Genomic DNA, 18,550 nt, shown 5'->3' on the forward strand with positions numbered 1-18,550 from the left:
AGGGAGACGGAGATGGGAGACGGAGCTGGGAGAGGGAGACGGAGCTGGGAGAGGGAGATGGAGCTGGGAGAGGGAGACGGAGATGGGAGAGGGAGATGGGAGAGGGAGACGGAGCTGGGAGAGGGAGACGGAGATGGGAGACGGAGCTGGGAGAGGGAGATGGGAGAAGGAGACGGAGCTGGGAGAGGGAGACGGAGATGGGAGAGGGAGACGGAGATGGGAGACGGAGCTGGGAGAGGGAGACGGAGCTGGGAGAGGGAGACGGAGCTGGGAGAGGGAGACGGAGCTGGGAGAGGGAGACGGAGATGGGAGAGGGAGACGGAGATGGGAGACGGGGGCGTCTATTTGGAGCCTGTTTTTGGTACCTCCCTTTGGGCCCAGCTCAGCTGCTCCTCCCGGTCTCTGGGCTCTGGGCAGACCCTCCAGGACTCTGGTTCGGGTTCCCGGGGCAGGCGTCGGACTGGCTCACCCTTCCGCCCAGCAGCCCCCCAGCACGGGAAGGGACAGCCCCACAGAGGGATGGCTCCCTCCCGTCACCGTTGGGCTAGAGCCACCGGAGCCTGACCAGCAGTCCCTTCTAACCTCCCCAGCCTGGCCTCTCGCCGAGTCTCCTGCTGCCCCGTGGCCTCCATCCCCGGCCCGGCCCCGCGTTCCTGCCGGAATGTGACTGCCCGGCCATTCTTTCCCGGCTGTGGCGCGGCGCACGCCTCTCCCCGCCTGGCGAGCCTTTCCCTCAGTCCCTCTCTGAGTCTCGGGTGCCCAGGACTCTGCTGGGGCACGGCCACCTGGGAACCTTCCCTGACACCAGCAGCCCCACTTTGCCCTCGGGGACAGCCCGTGTCTCCTCTTGAGAGAGTTTGAGGCGTCCCCTGGTGCATTGTGGGTCATGGGGGTGTGGGGGGGTCTGTTAAAACTGCAGATGTGAGCCCTAACCAGGTTGGCTCAGTGGATACAGCGTCGGCCCGTGGACTGAAGGGTCCCGGGTTCGGTTCCGGTCAAGGGCATGTACCTTGGTTGTGGGCCTGACCCCCAGTAGGGGGCGTGCAAGAGGCCACTGATCAGTGTTTCTCTCTCATCGATGTTTCTAACTATCTATCCCTCTCCCTTCCTCTCTGTAAAATATCAATAAAAACTATTTTTTTAAAAAAATGCAGACTGACCCACAGGGTCAACTCTGTAGGGTGGGGGTGGGGCGGGCCCAAGGGGCCTGCAGGGGGAGCAGGCGCCCACGGTTCTCCGCAGGTATTACGGTTGGAGGCGACTGAAGATCCATCCCAGCCCCAAGGTGAGGGCGAGGGCTGGGGAGGGTGGGGGCAGGTAGTCCTTGGTGATGTGGCCACTGGTCTCCAGCTCTGCCCACTGAGCTCTGTGTCCCCACCCCTCCCCCTGCTGGCTGGGCCGCGGGACGGGCCAGAGCATTTCCTGGTCAGGGGGCCGCCAGCCACCACGCACGCTCAACTTGTTCCCGTCTCCTCTGCCGAGGCTGCTGGCATGTGGAGCCGGTGCCCGCCCCCCCCCCCCCCGGAGTGTCCCCTCCATGAGCTCTACTTCATGATGGCTCCTATCTGGGTGCCCACCCAGTGCCAGGCGCGCCCTCTGCCCGGAGGACACCCCTAAACAGCCATCAGGGACCCTCCTCACAGGCTGAGTCAGCGGGGGAGACAGGTGCCCACCCTTTCGCCCCTCGTTATTCCCAGAGTCCATGGGATCCTCTCCTGCGGCTGGAGGAGCCCCTGGCTCAGGCGGATGATGAGGGTCCTCACCGTCACCAAACCCGCTTCCTGTGGGGACACGAGTTCATTGCCACAGGTGAAGCTTTCGCACACAGAGCCGCACTGTCGCCCCCGACCCGCTGGGTTCTCCAGGCGACTCCATGAGCCCCGCCACTGTCCTCAGCGGAGGGCACCTCTGGGCAGTGGGCATTTGGGGGTCTGTGGCCGGGGAAGGACCAGGGTGCTATCGGCCACAGGACCAGCGCGGCCAGGAAGTGCAGCTTCTATAGCCACAGCAGAGCGGAGGCGAGTTCACAAACTCGGTTGCTGAAGTGTCCTGGGCCTGTGGGAGCAGGACCACGTGAGGACAGCGGTTCGGGCCCTCTCTCGTCAGTGGAGACGTCTGGAAAGCCGCAGGGTGGAGGCGGCTCACCGTCATCCCTCGCCCGCCTGGACCTGGCGAGGGGGAAGGAATGCTACGAAGGACATGGTCGGATCCACTGGCGGCGCTGGAAGGGGGACCTGGCTTAGATGCATGTTTTATTGATGTGAACTGACGAATTTGGTGACTGTACTGAAGTTAGGTCAGCTAATCCCCCCGCTGAGGGAAGACATCAAAGTATACGGGGAGTGGGGGTGGCACAGGGAGTGAACTGCCTGTAAATGATTCGGAAAAGTGATTCTGAGGCCTCTGTACACAGGTGTCTCCACACCTACCCAGCCCTGCTCTCTGGCCGGGGCTGCATTCGGTGCTCAGGGGGCCTGGGGCAAGGCTGTGAGGTTGCGGCGGCCACAGTGGTGAGCAGAGCAGGTGAGGTTTTGCTCCTCGAATTTCCTCTCGAGTCCTTTGTTTAAAACGGGGTCCTCTGTCTCCCCATCTCTGAGGAATCCAAGATTCTTCCCCCTGCTCTCCGGGGCTCCCTCCTGCGGTGGGTTCTCTGGGCCACATTCTCAGGAGGCCTCCTTTGGTGACAGAGCAGGGTGGCCCTCCCCACATCCCCCGCACAGGCGGGAAGAGCCGGAACTGCAGGCAGCACCCCAAAGGGCCCTGGCACACCTGCCCCCCGCTTGGCCTTGGGCAAGTGATTTAACGTCTGGGAGACTGGCTTCCTGGTCTGCACAGTGGGCATCTCCCAGGGCCGGCCTTGGAGGCCTCAGTGAGAGATTGGGGAATGTTTGGCACAAACCCACCCTCAGTAAAGGTAAGTTATTGTCGCTGTTTTATAACATCAAGACCCGGAAAAAGACATAATTACCATCCTGTTTGCATGGCGTAGAGACAATAGTGATCATATGAACGACAGTGGTTCCCACTGGCTCAGGTTCCTCCTTGCCAGTCCCTAGCTGTGGAGGTGTGACTATTCCGAGAGAGGGATCCCTCTCCGACAGGTTTATGCGTCCATTTCAAGGTAAGGATACCGAGGTGTGCTGATATTAACAACACGTGTTGGGCCTCCCCACTCCACCTGCCAGCCCTCCGGTGCTCACACGCAGATGGGGAAACTGAGGCTCAGAAGGTGAGTCCCCAGACCCGGCTGGCTCTGAGCTGCCAGCACTAACCCAGGTTCCCTCTTCCCGGAGCCCAGGGCAGCTGCGCGGCTCCCGCGTCCCGTCCTTCCGAGGCGGGAGCCCAGGATGCAGGGTTTGGGCTGCACAGTCGGGACTTGGAGTTTCAAAGAATTCGCCTACAAATTGCCTCTCTGGATAGGTCCCATGCGTCCGCCCCTGGCGCCCAGGCCTGGGATGTCGGGGGTCCCGCGGCCGGGGGTCCGGGAGGCAGGACACAGGGTGCAGGCGCCCACACCCGGGTGCCCGCCCCGCGCTCGGCCCGGGCAGCTGCCACGAGAGGGTCCGGCCCCGCGCCCGCGCCCGCGCCCGCGCCACGCCCTGCGCCTGGGCCCGGCTCCGCCCGCGCTGGCGGCCGAGCGGTCCGGGCTGCGGCGGCGGCGGCGGGAGGAGGAGCAGGAAAAGCGGCCGGGGGAGGAGGCGGAGGCGGCGGAGGCGGAGGCGGCGGCGGGCGGGGCCGGGCTAGTTTAAAGCCCATCGAGGGGGTGGGGAGGCCGGAGGAGGTGGCAGGAGCGAGCGGCGCGCCGGCAGCAGGCTCAGCGCTCGGAGGCCTCGGATACCCGCGCGAAGCAAAGTTTGCGCTCAGCTCTTGGGGGGCCCGGGACGCCTTGCGTGCCGCGCTCGCCTTGACCGCAGCGAGGGTCGCCGACAGCCACGCGGAGCGGAGGGAGCGGCGCCGCGCAGGTAGGGAGTTGGGCGGGGAGCGCGGCCGCAAGTTACTTTGTGGTCGGCGCGGCGCGGCGGGGCCGGGCTGGCGGGCGGGCGGGCGGGCGGTCCCCGCGCCGTCATTGTCTGCGCGCTCGCCGCCCGGCCGGGGACGCCGGGCGCCGCGGGGGCGCGGCAGGCGGAAGGGCGTCGCCTGCGGGCCGGGGGCTGCGGCGCCCGGGGCTGGACCGAGGGGCGCGGAGGCGGGAGCGGGGAGCGGGCGCGGCGAGCGGGCTGGGCTCTGCGCGCGGGTGCCGGACCCTGGGGAGCCCTGGAGCCGGCGGCGCCTCCTGGAACCCTCCGGTCCGACACTGGCAGCGGGGGCCGGGCTGGGTGGGGGTGCGCAGTCGGGGCTATGGCCGCGCTCCCGGACCGCCCCGAGGATGGGCGCCCGCGCCCCTGCAGCCGCCGGTGCGCCCGCGCGCGGCTGGCCGGACACTCCCCGCTCTGAGCGGCCCGGTCTCGGGATCTTTTTCTTTTTCTTTCTTTTTTTTTTTTTTTTCGATTCCGTTAGTGACCCCGTTACCCGCCGCTGGGGCCTAACCCGGACTCGGAGGGCTCGCGGATTAGCCGCCCGCCAGCCGTGGAAATGTGATAAGAGCCGTGCGGTTTGCAGAAGGAAATTTCTGATGCAACTCTCCTCCTTCGCTGATTGCCTCTCCGAACGCCGCCCGGGGAAGGCCCTGCAGCACGGGCCGTATGGAAATGAGGGTATTCGCTACTTTTTATTGTGTCCGTCCTCCCTGGGGATTGGAAGAAACGCCAACTTTTTTGTCCTTTGCGTGGACGGAAGCGTGGGGCACGGCAGGGCGGGCGCCACAGGTGACTGGGACCAGGGCCCGGCTCGGTCTGGCCCGTGCACTCCCAGGAACGCTTCCTGGCCATCCCGGTGCCCAGTTTAATTCAAGATGCAAAGAAAAGACCCAGAACCAGCAGCGCTCGCGAGTCAATACGCGCCGTTGCACAACTTTCTGGGTGCCGCTGTTTACGAGCTGGGCCGGGACACTTTGTTTCCGAAAGCGCTGAATCAGCGTTTGCAGCCCCCAGCTCCTGCCACGGCTGCAGCCCGGCTCCGCTCGCTCGACGCCGCGCGCACTTTTACTCGCAACACATGTTCGCGAGGCAACAGGCGCGGCTGGGCTTCCCCGCACAAAGCGGCGGGCTGCTCCCGGGGGTGGACCCGGAGCCCCCCACTTTCTTTCTAAAAGGAAAGTGGGGTAAATCTAGGCTCCTCTGAGCAGAAGACATTCTGGCTCCTGGGGGCAGGGAGTGTCCTCTAGGGGAGGATTTATTCAGGAAAAGTCCTGAAACCCAATGTGTTTCCAGGAACGATGGAGACGCGAGGTTTTTCTCTCCCAAATCAGAACTAGGGGTGACGGCACACACCGTGGGAGTCTTATTGGGGCGCCTTGAAACCCCAGGGCTGCCCGACTGGTCTCCAGATCACAGGGGATCTGAGGGCAGCCCTCTGCACCCGGCCAGCGGCTTGTGTAACTGAGAAGCGTGGCCGCTGGTCCTTCTGAAGCCTTTCGGTTTAGAACACGGGGTCACTCACAGCCTTGCTGCTTTGAATCCTCTGGAGCCCCCGACACCCATTTTGCAAGTGGAAACTGAGGCTCCGGAGGGGAAACTGGCTGCCCAGGGGCACGGGGCCAGCAAAGCTTTGGATATTTTTTTAGTCCTATGAGTTTTCTGCTTCTGCACAGGGCTTCTGCCTCTGAAACAGAAATGGCCAGAAGACCGCCCCACACCCCCCACACACACACCCCCAGCCACATACTGGAGAACTAGGAGGCTCTAGGACTGGTCCGGAGGCTCCCAGCTGTCCAGAGTTTGGCCTTAATCGCCTGGGCCATTATCAATATTTTCTTTTGTCCACTCACTGTTTATACTCAAATACACATTTATTTCAGAAGGAAGCATTGATCTCCACAAAGTCATGCGTTTGATCTGCTAGATGTTTATTGTGATGAGAACAGTGTTTTAATAAAAGTTGTGTATCCCTGAAGTTGTCCATTGCATATCTTATGTGGTCTGTACCATTTCGGGGGCAGCCAAAAATGCCTTTTGTGTGTGGACCAGGGGCCTGGCTCTGGGCAGGCTCAGGCCAGGTGCTGGTCCAGGGCTGGGCATGGCGGCGGCCACCAGGCACGGGACCCAGGGCAGCCACGACCCAGCGACAGCCTCCACCAGGAGAGGAGAACGAAACCAGAATCCAAGAGCCGGTCCAAACGTTTTGATGTTGATGCTACGGCTGGTTCGAGACTTGACAATGTGTGGAGACCAGACTCCTGCCTGAAAAGAGACATCTGCTCGTCCCCGAGCTGTGGGAACTCTGGGCTGCCCCTCCGATAAGACCCAGGACCTAGCCCTGGCCGGGTGCTCAGTGGTTAGAGTATCGGCCCCCGGACCAGAGGGCCGTGGTTTGGATTCCCAGTCCAAGGCACGTAACCCAGTTGCAGGTTCAGTCCCCCGTGCCTCGACCAGGGCCACGTGTGAGAAGCGCCCAATCCATGTGTCTCTCCTACTTCAATTCTCTCTTTCTCTCTCTCCCCCTCCTCTTCCTCCCTCCTTTCCACTCCGTCTAAAAAAAAAAAAAAAAAAAAAAAAAGCAATGGAAAAAATATCCTCGGGTGAGGATTAAAAAAAAAACAAAAACAAGAACCTATGTCCTCGGAATTCTGCCCAGGCCTTCTCTGTGCGTTTGCAGTTGGTGGCACAGACCCCCTCTGTCCCACCAGCCTAGCCTTGCAGGGACACTGGGGCAGAAAATAACTTGCCTTGTCTCATTTAAGTCATCGGTCTCCTGTTCAAAATTTAAATAAAACTTTCTCTGCGAGTGGAGTGTGTTTTTTTTTGAAACCAGTCTTATTTTTTGCTTCAGTCTAAGGCGGGGTGACGATGGGAGCAGTGTAGACCGCCAGGGTACTTTTAGGCGAGGCGTGGGGACCTGGGAACCTTCGACCAGGTCTGCGCTCATGGGCGTGTCCCTGATCGCGTGTCCCAGCCCTGGCTGGCATTTAATCTGTGTTAGTATTTTAGCCGCACACTTCTGGGGAGTTGTGTCTGCCCCCCGCCTTCTCCTTCTGGGGTACCCCTTTGCCTCCAACCACTTTCCGTGGCTTCGGAGCTAGCTGGTCGTGAGCGATGGGCTTTTTGATCTGTGCCCCTAGTAACTAGTAACCTTGTGAGCTCGGCGTGCCAGCATTTTGAAAAACCCTAACTTAACTCTGGTGCCGTGTCACCTATAGAAATTTTTTGATATTTGCAACCATAGTAAAACAAAGACATATTTTTGATATTTATTTTGTATATTTAAATGCCACTTAAGAAAAATCAACCAAAAAAATGAGTTCGCGTGTCGCCTCTGACACGCGTGTCATAGGTTCGCCATCACTGCCCTCGTTAGTGATCACAGGGCCTGTTAACCAGGTGGAGATGCGAGCAAGTGGCCCTTAAAACCTTAAAGCCGGGTCATAGGGAGGCTGACATCCCTTTCAATTTTTTTAAAAAAATACATTTTTACTGATTTCAGAGAGGAAAGGGGCCGGGGGGGGGGGGGGGGAGAGACAGAGAGAGAGATATCAATGATCAGAGAGAACCATGGATCGGTTGCCTCCTGTACGCCCCCCACAGTCCTTTCGAGGTGGGATCCAGTGGTGTGCCTTCCTGTTTGGGGGACACCCATACTTTAGGGAGTGGGATCCCCTTGGGAGTGAGGGGAGCCTCGCTCGCCCAGGTGCCCACCACGCAAAAGGGGGTGTCTTGGTGGAGAGAACTTCTCTGGAGGCCCCTTCAGGCGCAGTCCTGCCTGGGTCCTGCCTGGGACGCCCGGGATGACGGTGGTCCGTCTTGACTGGGTGCCGCTGGGAAAGGACCCGTTAGTCCTCTTTTCAGCCGTCGAGTCTGAGTGTGGATTTGGGGGAGGTGCTCCTGACCGTTCAGCTCCTAAATTTGAGGCTCCTCTCGGGTTGGAGCAGCTGCCGCGGATTGTGGGATTTGGCCTCCACGGCGGGAACGGGATCTGGGAGGAATTTGCTCCCTCCCTCTGGCCAGTGCTGACCACTGCACACGGCACCAGCGCCGCGGTGTGACTCCAGCTGCTACCATTTGCTGGCTCGGTGAGCCTGGGCCAGAGAACTCGGCGCTCGGGCACAGTGGGGTCGTGGGGGACGGTCACCTTGACGCGCCGTGGGCAAGGTGGGATGCCCTTGCGGGGGGGGTGGGCCCTGACACGGCGCGTGGTGGTTAGGGAGGCTCGGAGATGCTGCTTCTGGCACGTCCACCCTTGGCTTTGAATGCCCTGCTTTCTATTAATCTGCGAGGTCTGCTCGAGAGGGCTGTGCTCCTGGCCTCTGTGTCCTGGGGCTCATTAGCGGTAGAAGGCCCCGGGGCGGGGGCGGGGGGCCTGCCTGGAGCACCCGCCCCTGAGTGTGGCCTGCCCACAGGGAGGCCAGAGCGGAGGTGGATGGGGGGTGTCCGCCTCACCTGCGTTTCTGCGCCAGGGCAGCGGCCCAGCACCAGCAGCTACGGTCTCCCTGGCACGTGGGCTCGCGGAGCAGCTGGCACAGAGCCGGGTGCGTGGGCCCTCGTCGTGGCCTCGATGTCGTCACGGGGCGAGAAGCAGGGTGGGCCCCGTAGCCGGGCCCTTCAGGGCCCCCAGGCACGGGAGGAGCCCTCGGAGGACAGGCCTGCCGCAGGCGCTCCTCTGCGCTGGGCCTTGGTTTGCTGATCTGTTTTCTGAACTTTCATCCCGAGAGGGTTGGGGCGGGGGTCTCTCCCAGCCTTTTCTGAGTGGCGCCCTCCTTTGAAATAAACATTTCATAAGACCACGTACCTAATGGGAGGAGTAACGTTGGGGTTCCTTGCTCCAGGAAAGCCACGGCGACCTAAAGCCCCCCGAGCCGAGGAACTTGGAAATCCAGAAGTTTGCGTGGCAGCCTCCTGCACGGAGGACCTGTCCTTTGCCCCAAGCAGAACCCTTCCCTCCGGACCTGGGCGCTGCTGGGGAGGGATGCTCCCACCGGTGGTGGGATGAGCTGGGTGACGCCCAGAGCCCTCCGAGCGCCCCAGGGGGCCAGCCAGGCTGTGGGGCGTGGCCCAAGAGCCTGCTCCTGGCTTTTTCTAGAATGCCCTTCTCTCCCCTGAAGAGTTGTGTGGGTCTCATGGAGACCCTCCCAGCTGTTTCTAGAGAAATGAGACTCTGAGACCAAGGCCTGCATCTAGAGCAGTGATGGCGAACCTTTTGAGCTCGGCATGTCAGCATTTTGAAAAACCCTAACTTAACTCTGGTGCCGTGTCACATAGAGAAATTTTTTGATATTTGCAACCATAGTAAAACAGAGACTTATATTTTTGGTATTTATTTTATATATTTAAATGCCATTTAACAAGGAAAAATCAACCAAAAAATGAGTTCGCGTGTCACCTCTGATGCGCGTCATAGGTTCTCCATCACTGGGCTAGAGGGTGAGGGCACCTTGGAGGAGGGACAGGCGAGAAGAGCTCCCAGCTCCTTAGCTGGGTCCCCCCTCGAGGTGGGCCCTTCTACTGGCCCGGGGTGTCCTCACCGGACAGATCCGTCCATGGGAAGGTCCCCTAGTGTTCTAGCCCCTCAACTCCCAGGCACGCTGTTTTCAGATAATTCCCCAGAAGGAAAGGCGGCTTATGAGTTGGGTGTTTTTTCTGTCTTTACCTTCATATTTCTAAGCAGGCGTCTGCATGAGAAATCACAAAATGCCCCCTCCCTCTCCCCGTCCTCCCCACGCCCACTTTCCCTGCTTAGAAGGCCCCATCTGAATCCCACTCTTGTACTTCTTTGTCCCCCTTATCACTTCAGCTGACATGGGCTGGGCTGCTGTGACAGCCCCCCAAGACCCTGCTGTGACAGCCCCCCAAAACCCTGCCCCTGGCTGCGATGACTTTCTCTGTCCTGTAGGACATTTTCTTTTTCTCCTGCAGCTGTTTTTGCATCTGCTTTGTGGTTTATGTACTTATCACTCCCGACTCCCACCCCCACTCCAAACTGACACAGTTGTGCAAAGGTCCCTTCACACAGCCTTGGTATGTGGCCAGTTTTATCTTCTGGAAACATCTCTCCTTGGGGCCCAGTGGCCCCCAGGCTCTGAGTCCAGCGGCCGCCCTGGCCTCTTCCTTCTCCATCATTCCCCGCTCTTGGATCTCATGACTCCTCTTGCCTGGTTTCTTTCCAAAGTTTGATGGTGAACATTCCATAACAACTTCCAAAAAAGAGGTGCGTGCGGATTTTCTGAGGCCCTGCATGTCTGAAAATGTCCTTGGTCTGCGCTCACAGCTAATCGCTTGTCTGAGAACACACTTCGAAGTTGGACACAGCTTTCCCTCGAAAATTTGAAGGCCCCCATTGTCTGAGCAGGGAGCGCGTCCCAGTCTTGATTTTCTGTGTGTGAAAACTTCCCAGCGTTTCTGTTTGTTTGCTTTCCCCGTTTTCTCTTTTTCACGTCTGGGAGCTTGTAGGAGATTCTCTTTGTCTTTGTCTGCAAGCCCCTTGGCGCTGAGCATGGGCGGGGTCCGCATCCAGGGCTCCGGGCACCTCGGGGCCCCTGTAAACGGAAACTCAGATCCTCTCAGGGTGGGAAAGGCTTTTGCGTTAATTCTTTAGTTTATCGTCTGCTATTTTCCTCTGCTCTCCTTTGAGAATGGTTTGTATTTGCTGGTCAGCTGCCTGGACCGGTTCTCTCTCTCTTTTTAAAAATTTATTGATTTGAGAGAGAAAAAGGAAGGGGGGAGAGCAGGAGGGAGGGGGAAGAGATCACTTTGTTCCACTGACTGATGCATCATTGGGTGGTACCTGCATGTGCCCCGACTGGGGATCGAGCCCGCAACATGGCGTGGGGACGACGCTTTAACCAGCTGAACTACCCACCCAGCTCGGGCTCTCTCTTGGTCTCCTATTTTGTGTCTTTTGTGTTGTTTTAGGTTATGGGGCATAGCAACTTGACTAATTTTTCAAGTGGATTTTTCTATCTTCATTTTTAATTTCTATTTTAATTTTTAAGGACCTCTTTGTTCCTTTTTTTGATTATTTTTTTTTCTAAATTGACTTTTTTAAGAATAGCTTTAGATTCCTTGCAGAAAAGTTGAGTGGAAAATACAGATTTCCTATCTCCCCCCCTCCCCTCGCCCCCAGCCTCCACCGCGTCCCTCACTCATCACCCCCATGAGAGTGGGACGTGTGTGACAGTCGCTGAGCCTACAGTGATGAAATGTCACCCCTAAATAATTATTCTTACTTTAGTGGCATCATATTCTCGTTTCACAGATGCACTGTGTCTTCTTTTTAAGTCTCTTTTTGGAGATGTTAGTTTTTATGGGTTTTCGTTTTAGTTTTTCCTGTAGTTCCTTCTCTCCAGTTGTTACGTTACTTTTTCACTTTTACTTTTTTTTTTTTTCCCTGCCTGTGGCTGGCTCCCCAGAAAGCAGACCCTTGGGCAGGCAGGAACTTACGTGCGTGTTTGATTTGGGTGTGCGAGCGGCGGAGCGGGGGAGGGGAGCAGGCGAGCGGACACGCGGCACAGGGCTGGGCTTTCTGGATTCCTTCCTGTCGTCTCCCTCCGTCCTCCCTCGCGCGCTCCCACATCCTGGACCAGCCGCTGGGCGCCGGGAGCCCCCCCAGTCCTCCGGGGGCTCGTGCCGGAGGCAGCCCTTCTGTCCCGTGCCCCCCTCTTCTCGCCCTGGCGGCTGCAGGCGGCCCCGAGGAAAGCCGCGCGCTCCCCCGGTAACTTTCTCTGGGACCTTAGACAAGTTCATCTGTCTGCGCGCTGCCTCCTCGGGGCTTCTCCGGGGGGTGGGGGGGTGGACCCCGCGCCGGGGCTCCCTCCGCAGCATCGGGGGCTGCGAGCGGGCCAGTCGGGACCTGCCCCGACGGAGAGGCTCTTGCCCTTTGTTCTGGGGTGGACACTCCTTGGTGGCTGCGCTCAGAACCTGCCTCCTGCCGGCTTTCATGTGATCGATTCTAAGTAGCGAAAGAATGTAGGCCTGACCTCCGGGAGGGGCCTCCTCGGAGGCACAGCTGCCGCTCCCCGCCTCCTCGAGCGGTGAGTCAGGGGTCCCGCGCTGGGGGGCCGCTGGCCCCGCAGGGCGCCTCCCTCCGCAGCCCCTCTCCCCTCGGCACCCCGCTGCCTTCTGAGTCTGCTCGCGGGCCGTGTCCCCCTGCCTTTCTATCCCCCAGTTCCTCTACCGCGTGCTCTGCGGGGAGGGCCCGTCTGTCGCCCTGAGTGCAAGCCCCTTAACCTGTCCACGCCTCCCTCCGCCGCGGTGGTGGCAGGGGTGTGTGTGTGCAGGGACTGCGGGTCGCAGATGTCCCATATCCATTTCCTTGCTATCCTTTTAAATTCATGTCTTTTCTCTGTGCTGTCCCAATAGCTTTATGCCTGTGGCTTCAAGACATAGTCTGTGCCTTCCTTGGTGTTCCTGCCGGCATTTTGGGGAGGGGAGTTAGACCATCCTGACTCTGGACAACTAGAAATGGCTGGCTTTGGGGGGTCACAGGGTCCCCCAGGCGGGTGGGGAGAGTGGAGACTGGCCACATGTCTGACGGGTGGTGGGTCTGAGATTTCCCCCTCCACCCCCAGCGCAGTGTTCTGTGCGGTTTCAGGGGTGGGTAAGGAGGACTTTGGGGTTCTGTGAGTGGCCAGTATGCGCCCTTGCTCAGTAGGGTGGAGGGGGTTCGTGGGGAGGGCTGGTTTTTTTGTGGGCTTTTTTTTTTGGATTGCCATGAGAACCAGGGGTCCCCATCAGGACAATGGAGGGCCCCTGGGGGGCCTCGCGGCACGACCCCCGCACACCAGGCCTGGTCCTGTGGTGGACATAGACCAGGCCCTGCTAGCCTCCGCCCCTTCCTCAGAAGTGCCTCTCCTGGAGGTGGAGGAGTGGGGGGCGGGGCTCCGCTGTAGGCCCATGCAGAGTGTTGGGGTGTGCCCCACTGGGCAGATTTGGAAGTGGCTTCCCCACTTCTCCGTGGGGGATGGAGCACACCAGGCTGTGTCAGGGGCCAGGGACCCCGGGATCCGGTGCTGTGCGCCCAGCTCCCCAGTCCATCCGGCCGTGGAGCTGTGCTGCCAGCCAACCAGCTGAGCGGCCTCCCCTACTGCGACTTGTGCCCCCGCCCAGCGACTTTGTGCGGCAATTCCCGTGCCGCGAGTGCCGGTGCAGCGGGCGAACCCTCGGCGCCGTGGTTCTGTGGTTCCGTGGTCCCCTCTGCACTTCGCCGGCGGACCCGGAGCCGCTGGGCGTTCTGTGCCCGCGCCCGGCCGCAGCCCGGTGCGCGCAGGAGCCGGCGCGGCAGCCCGCTCAGCGTTGCCAGGCAGCGCAGGTGCAGCGCGGCGCTCGGAGCGCTTCAGCACTTCGGCCAGCGGACCAGCTGAGCGTGTTCCCACGCTGCGCGCTCGGCCTCGGCCCAGCCGCGTGCGCCCAGCGACCCCGTGCGGCCGCCCCGCGAGGTGCCGGGCACCGGAAGTCCCACCCTAAGCGCGCGCCGCGGTCCGCTTCAGCACTTCGGCCAGCGGACCAGCTGAGCCGGCTCCCACGCCAGGCCGGGCGCCCGGTGCCGCCTGTGCCCGCGCCCGGCCGCCCGCGCGCGGCGACCCCGTGCCGCAGGTGCCGCTCAGCAGGTGCCCGGCACTGAGGGGGGCACCGCGGCCGGCCCTCCGTGCTGTGGCGCCGTGGTCCGCTTCGGCCGAGGGACCCGCCGGGCGCACCGTGCCGCGGGTGCCCGCGCCCGGCCGCAGGCGCGCAGTGACCCCGTCTGCCAAGTTCCTCTCGGCTCGGCGGGTGACGGACACCGACGTGAGGGCCCCGGAAGTCCCACCCGCGGTACGTCTCTGCGGTCCGCTTCTGCGCCGGCCTGGCGGACTAACCGAGCGGGCTCCCAGGCTGCGCTGCCCCGGCCCCGCCGTGAGCGCGCGTGACCCCCGGCGCCAAGTCCCGCTGAGCAGGGAAACCGGAAGTCCCACCCGCGCGCGGTACGGCAAGCCGGCGGGGCAGACCAGTGGAGCGGGCTCCCAGGCTGCTTCCTACGCACTGCGCGGCCGTGCCCCAGCCCAGCCGTGAGCGCGCAGTGACCCCACGCGCCCAGTCCTGCTCAGTGGGTGCCGGGCGCCAATGAACCGGAAGTCCCACCCGCGGTACGGCACGCCGGCCGGGCAGACCAGCTGGGCGGGCTCCGGTGCTCCGCACCGCGCCCGGCGTTCCGCGCCGCCGTGCCCCAGCCCGGCCGTGCGCGCGGCGACCCCATGCGGCAAGTCCCGCTCAGCCGGTGCCGGGCACCGACGCAGGGGCACCAGAGGTACCACCCGCGGTGAGGCTCTGCGGTCCACTCGGGCGCCCCGGCCGGCGAACCAGCTGGGCGGTCTCCTACGCCGCGCACTGCGCCTGCGCAGCCTGCGCCCCTGCCCAGCCGTGTGCGAGCAGCGACCCCGTGCGGCAAGGCTGGCGCACAGAGCGCGGGTACGCGGGTGCACCGGCGATCCCTTCCGCGGTGTGGCTCTCGAGACCGCGGCACGCAGACCGGCGGGGCGGCTGGGCGGTCTCCTGCGTTGCGCACTGCGCACTGCGCACTGCGCAGCCGGTGCCCCCGCCCAGCCACGCATACGCAGCGGCTCCATGCTGCAAGTCTCGCCACAGCGGGTACGTGGGTGCACCGACAGTGCCTTCCGCGGTGTGGCTCTGTTGTCCGCGCGGCGCGCAGGCCAGGCCGGCGGGCCAGCTGGGCGGGCTCCGACACTGCGCACTGCGCACTGCGCACGACGTGGCCGGTGCCCCCGCCCAGCCGTGTGCGCGCAGCGACCCCCTGCGGCAAGTCCCGCGCGCGCACAGCGGGTGCCGGGCCTGGCGCGGGTGCACCGACAGCCCCTTCCGCGGTGTGGCTCTCTTGTCCGCTTCTGCGTGCTCGGCCGGCCCGGCAGCCGGCTGCTTTGTCCCCGCCGCCTGTGTGGTCCGGGGGCTCCGGTTGCCGCGTGTTTTTCAGAAGCGCCGCCCCCCCCAGCTCGGGCGGCGGCCATGGCCGCCCGCGGAGACCTGGGCCCAGTAGCCTCTGTGGATGGTAGCTATCCCACTTGTGATATTAATTGTTTAATATGGAACAAGTAATGACTCTCCCAGATCCATCCGCCCCTATCTTTTCGCCTAGCGGCGGGCGGGCAGTGGTGCGGGAGCGGCTGGAGAAAGATGAATTTCAAGGCCTGCCTGTACTGCTTTTAAACCTTGATGACGTATATGTCACATTGCCCCTTTCTCCAAAAATTCGCCTCCGCCATCACTATCCAGGGACCCTTTCAGAGGACTGAGGTGAAGAGAAGATGTGGGGAGAGCTCACACGCCTGATGGCGTTCCACGCACTGCTCCGAGCACGTGGGGCTCTCTCGCCCCGGCTCTGCAGAAAAAACAATCAGATCACCTCGTTCACATATTGATTGTCCCTTTGATCCACTGCGGTCTGCCCGTTCATGGCAAGAGCCCCCGCCGGGGAGATGATCGAGGTCTGGGAGGCATCTGCCTGCACCCAGGTAGCTGCCGCGTGGGGACGCTGCGGTCTGCACTGCCCAGTACTTCCCTGCTCTCCTGGCGAGTGCGCGTGGGCACCTGCCCGTTGTTCTCTGTGAGTATGAAGGTGCGACAACCATGGGGGTTAGACGGGGTGATGCCCCAAAGCGCTGGCCTCAGGCTGGTCGGAAGAGGCCATGGGACCAGGCGCTGCCTCGGTCTCGTGCATGGCTGGGCCCTTTGGTTTCTGGGAGGCCGGCTAGGTTGCCCCTGTGGGGTGGGAGCGGGCCTCACACCCTGTCCCTTTAGCTGGGTGGGCGTGGGGGTGCGGGAGGGCAGTTTGAGCGGGTTCTTCTGGGGTTTTCCTGTCCTATGGTGCTCCCTCCAGTAAGGGTGGTCGGGCCGCAGGAGAGCAGGCAGCTTTGGGGTGTTCCACCCGACACCAGGGCAGGTTTCCTTGTGGGGTGAGGTGTTGGGTATCAGTGTTGGTGGCTCAGTTGGGTGGGTGCCCTGAGGGTGGGCGCCCGGGGCTCTCCTTGCTCCTGTAGCAGTGAGCAGGGAGGACAGGCCGAGACTCCGGGCAGAGGGTGCTGCCCACCACCTGTGGGAGAGCAGGAGGCGGGGGGGGCAGCGGGGTGCAGGAATTTCAGGGCGGTAGACGACACGTGTGAGCTACTGGTAACATCTTCGAAGGCTTTCCAGTCCCAGTCGCCACCCAGAGCTGGGTTTCTGAATTCCCAGAGAACACTGAATCTTTTGAATCTTGGAATTTGGCGACATTTCAAACTCCATCGACGCTCAACCCTCGAGGTCCCACAGAAGCCGGGCAGCCTCTCGGGGTGTGTCCTGTGATTTAGTAAGAATGTCTTAGGCAACCGCGGTGCAGGAGCAGGTGCGCACTCCTCTCCGGCGGGCAGGCTGCTCTCCCATGATGCTCAGGTGGGGGAAGGCTCGGGCAGGACCAGGCTCATGTCATGGAGGTGTGACCTCTGACCCTCCTGCTTCAGACCCCGACCTCCCCGCTGGTCCCCAGGCCCCACCCTGGCCTCGGAAGCCCCGTGTCCGGGGTTTGGCCCTGGGCTCGCGGGTGAGGAGCGGTGCCTGGCTCAGACGTCACCCGGCCTGGTGACCAGGTGGCCTTCTGAGCTGGAGTCGGAATGTTGGCAGCCCCCACCTCCCAGAACCCTCGCCTCCCCCGGGAGGCCCCGGGCAGGACGAGAGGTGGCCGTAGGCTGGTCTGAGCCCTGGGCCCCTGGGCATGGGGGAAGCGTGAAAAGAGGCCGTTGTGTGGGCCTTCTCGTTTCTGCCTTTTTCATCGACTTTAAAAAGAAGTTGGCTCTGTCCCCAGAGCTCACCCAGCACCACCCGGGCAGGACACCGGCAAGCACGCCCGGCATTTAGCGTGGTCACACATCAGATCCAAAATCGGTGTGAGCGGCCGGGTTCGGCCAGACTTGGTAGAATTCACGGGTTGGAAATGAACCGTGCGGTGTGGATTTATCAGGAAAATTCTCCCCTTGCCCCCCCGCCCCCCCGGGTGGAGTGGCATCGTCCCTCCCCACGCTGGGGGAAGTTAAGTAAAGGGACGGGAAAACGCCGAGCAGTGCCGCAGAGGAGGGGCCTCTGCTAGGGGAGAAGAGAGACCCTAAATGTGTCCGTGGCCCCTTTAAGTCCCGCTCCTGCTGTCTCTCCTCTGTGTCTGTGTGAGTGTGGCCAGAGGAGTGCTGGTGACTCACTTGGTCATTTGCCTTTGTCACCTGGGATAAGAGGTTATTGTGAGGTTTTGGGGGTTTTTTTGCTAATTTTTTTCCTTTTTTTATTAGATTTATCGGGGTGACTGGTTAATAAATGAATATAGCGTAAGAGTTTTGAGGAGGACACAGCTGGCTTTCCACAAGGACCTGTTCAGTCATTCATCCCGCAGATGTTTGCGGAGGCACCTGACCTGTCTGTCCCTGCCCACTCCGATGGAGAAGAGACACGCGTGGGGGAGGGGAGGGGAGGGAGGCGCAGGGGTGGCGTGGGTGGACTCGAAAATTAAGAAGTCACAGAAAGGTTTCTTTCACTTACTTTCCTGGAGGGCGCTGGCGGATTTCAGGACTGACACCAGTTAAATATTAACCGCGTCTGCAAACAGCAGCGCTATCTCCTAGAGATGGTGTTAAAATGCAGATTCCAGCTCAGGGAGGCGGGGGTGGGGCCTGAGACCCTCTGCCCGCCTCCCCCGGGGGAGCCACCCGGGTGGGCCGCGCTCCGAACATGTTCCCTCCCATTCTGTCTTCAGCTGCTTTTTCTCTAGAAAACCCCCCGAAAAGGACACTTTCCCCCGCGAGAGCTGTTACTTCGTCGGGGCGCCTGCCCAGTGTCTTCAGCGACCAGCCGGCGCTGTTGCGAGTGGCGCTCTCCTGTGCCCTCCGCGCTGGACTCCACTTAGGACCACGTGCCTGGGGTCCTGCGGGGTGCTTCCTTGGGTTACCCCGGGTTTTATTTGGTGGTTTCTCTCTCGTTTATGATAAGAACACGTAGAAAGGTCTGGAACCTTCTGAGCCTTGAATGGCCTGGAGCTGATGCTGCCAGCCTTCATTTGAGGAGTGTGTGTGGGGGGTGTCCCCATTGAGCATCCCACTCCTGCGGAGGCCCTGCTGAGGACCGCGAGGGCCCCAGACAGTGGCGGGGGATGAGGCCGGTGCCCAAGGGAGGCTGTCAGTCTGGCCCGGCCGGAATTGTTAGTGTGAGCTCCGGCCCGGGTGGGGCTGGGTGTCCTCCCAGCAGCGTGTGTCGTAGTCTGGTCTGCGTGTCGGGGTTCACGCCACATCACCTCTTCTTCGTTAGACCCTTTGAACCATCACCCAATCCTTCCTTGGATAATGGGTCATGGACCGTTGGGGACTTGCATTCTTGCCTCCCCTGGTTGCTCAACACGTGTCGCTGGACCCCATGGGGCTGGGGTCCCGTTCCTTCCCTCGCCGTCCTCTCTGCGGCACCCCCTAGGCACATGGTGATGTTGGACTGCGCATTGCTTCCAGAAGGCCAGCCGATGAGCTGAT

The 18,550-nt window shown here is 61.6% G+C and overlaps 1 protein-coding gene across 5 annotated transcripts in view; it reads left to right on the forward strand.

Annotated features, from left to right (window-relative positions):
* The first annotated feature begins 3,763 nt into the window (after positions 1 to 3,763).
* Positions 3,764 to 18,550, forward strand: part of GRB10 (growth factor receptor bound protein 10) — a 102,384-nt gene continuing 87,597 nt past the window's right edge. For all 5 annotated transcript variants that reach the window (XM_059655926.1, XM_059655928.1, XM_059655927.1 and 2 more), the window contains exon 1: positions 3,764 to 3,962. The gene's annotated coding sequence lies outside the window, so the exon portion shown is untranslated. The remainder of the gene's footprint in view (positions 3,963 to 18,550) is intronic.

This window comes from Myotis daubentonii, chromosome 10, assembly GCF_963259705.1.
Source record: "Myotis daubentonii chromosome 10, mMyoDau2.1, whole genome shotgun sequence".
In the NCBI taxonomy this organism is placed as follows: Eukaryota; Metazoa; Chordata; class Mammalia; order Chiroptera; family Vespertilionidae; genus Myotis; species Myotis daubentonii.